Here is a 4,139-nt window from a genome sequence, read left to right on the forward strand (position 1 = left end):
TTCAAACCATTTCTATTGGGGATAGTACATATTTTATGACATTCATAGATGATTTCAGCCATAGGACATGGCTAGATTTTTTTGAAACATAAATCTGATGCATTTGATAAGTTTGTGGAGTTTAAAGCCTAGGCTGAAAAAGAATGTGGTCTTTATGTAAAAGTCCTAAGATCAAATAGACGAGGGAGTATACCTCCAATTCTTTTGTAAATATTTGCAAGAAAAATGACATCAAGAAGGAGCTTACAACCATCTATACTCCATAGAAAAATGGAGTGGCTGAGAGGAAGAATAGGACCATTATTGAGATGGAAAGGAGCATGATGAAAGAAAAGGGACTCCAAACTGAATATTGGGGAGAGGTTGTAGCAACAACAATATATTTGATAAATATCTGTCCAACAAAGGCAATATGTGACAAGATTCTTCTTGCAGCATGGGTGAGACACAAATGGACAGTTGAGCACTTAAGGGTGTTTGGGTGTGTAGCATATGCACACATGCCAAAAGAGAAAAGGAAAAAGATAGATGATAAGGGTGTGAAGTGCATCTCAACTAGTTATAGTTCATAATCAAAGGCATATAGATTGTATAACCCAGTCACCAAGAAGATCACCAATTTAGGAGATGTAGAGTTTATTTAAAATTAGTCATGGGATGGCTCGGTGGATAAATTAGTAAGCAATTCAAATAAAGTATCGATACTTGATGAAAAAGATAAAGTTGGTGATCAACATGATGAAGCAATAGAAAATACAAAGAGCTCCAAACAATTTTGGATTACTGTTGACAAAAATAGGTAGAAAGGCAAGCTGCAAACAACAATAAGAGATTCAAATTTGAGTAGCTCTAGATAGCTCCAAATTGGTGTACGACAAGTACCAAATAGTAGCAACAACAGTAGTGAAATTTCAAACCCCACTCTCACTTCCCTATTTCCGAGAAAGACCAAGAGTCTAAGAGAGATATACCAAGATGAAAGGTATGATGAAAAGTTTGATGAGAGTGTTAACTTTTCATTATTTTCCCATAGTGATCCAATTTACTTTGACAAAGTTGTGAAAGAAAAGAAATGGTGTACGCTTTTGTCTATATCAATAACACCAAGAAAATAAAGAAAATAATTTGTATCGGTTTGTTTGTTTCCATGGGATTGACCGATTATAAGATCAAGTAACCATGTGTAAGACTTCACACACCCTAAAGTTAGCATAGAGCTATTTAGTTAGTGAATATATAAATTTGTATGCAAAAATAAGCTTGTTGCTGAGTTGTATTAATTGAAACCATTCATTTCTTTGAAGAAAGGTTGCAAGGTAGGGCAAGGGCTTTGCACCATAATGTCTCTACTTTCCACAAATTGTTCATTTTCTTCTCTCATCTATTATGATGGCAAGGTTTTCAATTATAAATTGAAGTATACTATAGGTGATAAAGTATAGACTGCATGGAAGCAAAATACTTCATCTTTATTATAGATCCAAACAAGATGCAACTTTATTATCAACATTTTCCTTATTAATGTTATTTTGTGCTAACACAATGTCACAAGATCACTATAATAGATAGTTGCAATTACAATAAAAATTCTACCAAGTATTTTAAGTTCTATTATAACATGTTTGCATTGAACCATCCAAATCTTGCAAGTTCTATTATAACAATTTTCCACTAATGCTTACTAATAGATGGTTTAATTATTAAGTGGAAATTTCCATTTGCAAAAATCAAAATACTAATAGACTTTTGAACCGCATACACTCAAGCCAACATATCACGATATCAATGAAAGAAAGTGAATAGCCTTCAACAATTTCATCATATCATTACTTTTTTTTTTTTAACATTTCAAATCATTTTCATAATGTAGTGCTCCAAATTTTCACACAAGACATTATTTCAACCAACATTAGATGAACAAAATAATTGTATTGCAGGTTACATCTATATGTGCATTACACACCAATGTACATACAAAATGATATAAAAGATGACATCACCGATGCATTACGATTGGTAATAGAAAGAAAAAGTCTTCATTAATCATATGAAAGATCTTGATGTCCTATCTGAATAGCGATATAATCCGTCCAAGGGAAGGTGTTGTGTAGACTGGAAATATGGGCCTACTGCTATGCATGAAGATGAACTCCTCAGATCAAAGGTCAAACAACGTTGAAATCACACCTTGCATGCCTGACATGCCCATATTAATGCTAATCTGTAAAAATTACCTTAGCTTAGGGTATATCACCTTTGCAAGCAAAGCACACTTAGAAGTACCATTTTCCCGTGATTACATATCTTGTGTCACAATTACAAGTACCACACAAGATGTTCATAAAACACATCATATGCCCTTCCATTTCTAAACTCGACTGACAGATGATTCAAGAACACAAATCAATTGATAACGAAACAACAGAAATGTTATTTGTACGATAACAGCCAATTTCTTGTCTTGTCCAATGAAAAAAGGAAAATGAGACGACGGAATCTTTCCATGCATGATAAAAACCAGTTTCTTAATTCACTCTCTGTTTGGAAACAGACTCATTTTTCCTACATACTTCGACCGTTAAGTGTTCCTTCAAGCTGCAGCTGCAACCATTATTTGGAATTTTTCTACAGTTAATAGTGTCACAATTTAGAGGACCATTTCAAAGTGGAAAGCTGCCAAACCATACGCACCTTCAAATTCAAACGAATCAACCAATCTACAGAAACCCCAAAACAACTCACAGAAATGCGAGAAATGGTTCTTGTTCAGATATAAACGCTGCGGGCACCTCTTTGGTAGGCCCAAATTTAGTTAGTTCCATAGTTACTAACAACTTCCAGTGATGAATTTTATCGTCAAACTGACTGTATATGACATTACCAAGAGTATTTATTTTCATTTTTCGATTTGTTGGGCCCATCCAGAAGAGAGCCCTTCAAAAATTCTCTGAGGCCCACCTGAGGAGGGCCAGAGAGGGGGTTTGGAAATAGTTTTCAACCAGCAATTGACGCGCCTCGGTTATAACCTCACTAGCTGCGTCATTGCCCCAAGCGCAAAGATTATTGACTCACACTTCCACCCCTTAATTTATAGTCATTCGTACTTTAGTTATTCTTTTGCCACGAATGTGGGATTAAAATTATTATAGGACGTCACTTTGCCTAAATACGAGGCAACCATGCATCTTCAGCAGTATTTCATATTATCATCAATTATTTTATACTTCTTTATATACCATTCTCTTTGCTATCTTGTTAACCAACATCCTGTTTTGAAATCGAAGGAATATTTAACTATTATATGTAAGATGGGATGGAATAATTCATAGAGTTAAGCTTCTTGGAATTATGGTATTTATAAATTGTTAGTTTTTACTTAATATGATGAAATAATCATTTACAATCTTAACTAATCATTTATGCATGATACTATTTGGAAATTTATAAATTAGTAGTAAAACTAGTATATATATCTCAAATAAATCTATTTAAAGAAATGTCATAGATATCCACTACAAAATGATTAAGATTTAATTTACTACACCTAAAATTATTTATATTTTGTTTATTTCCATTTATTAAATTATTTTTTAAATAATATTATGTTTATAATAAAGTTTAAAATTTTGATGTGTAGATGGTTGTCAAATTTAACATAGAAAGGTAAAAGTTAACATTAACACACACACCATCCTACTCCATCAACAATAATAACACACTCGCACCATCCTACTCCATCCTTTCTACCATTATAAAATGCCTATTAACATTAATTATGAATTAATCTTAGGAGATATGTATGAAATTAATTGATACTTTAAGATAATTATTTAAAAATATCTAATAATTAATGAAGGCAAATTATTTAGATAGTAACATGTGATAATATAATGCTATTATTTGATTTAACTAATTAGTCTTGACAATTTTTATTTGATGAATTATTTAAAATGAATCAATATATAGAACTAACGTTAGAGAATAGGAAAAATAAAATGTCATTTAGTAAAATTTGTTTTATGATTTGATTCATAAAATAATTCAATAGATATAAAACTCCTAAGTCTTATTTACCAAGAAACCATTTTTCCTACTTGAATTATACACTAAAATTTGACAAGCAATCTAAAGGTTTGAAA

At 31.9% G+C, this 4,139-nt stretch overlaps 1 non-coding gene across 1 annotated transcript; it reads right to left on the reverse strand.

The window, feature by feature from the left end:
- Positions 1-2,915: 2,915 nt before the first annotated feature.
- LOC149527886 (U4 spliceosomal RNA) lies at positions 2,916-3,061 on the reverse strand. Its single transcript, XR_016359627.1, has one exon. It is a non-coding gene; the product is annotated as a U4 spliceosomal RNA (small nuclear RNA).
- Positions 3,062-4,139: the final 1,078 nt, after the last annotated feature.

The sequence above is a fragment of the Cupressus sempervirens genome, unplaced genomic scaffold (assembly GCF_028749045.1).
Source record: "Cupressus sempervirens isolate cs-2001-9-10 unplaced genomic scaffold, ASM2874904v1 CseChr00s100001_01, whole genome shotgun sequence".
Classification (NCBI taxonomy): domain Eukaryota; kingdom Viridiplantae; phylum Streptophyta; class Pinopsida; order Cupressales; family Cupressaceae; genus Cupressus; species Cupressus sempervirens.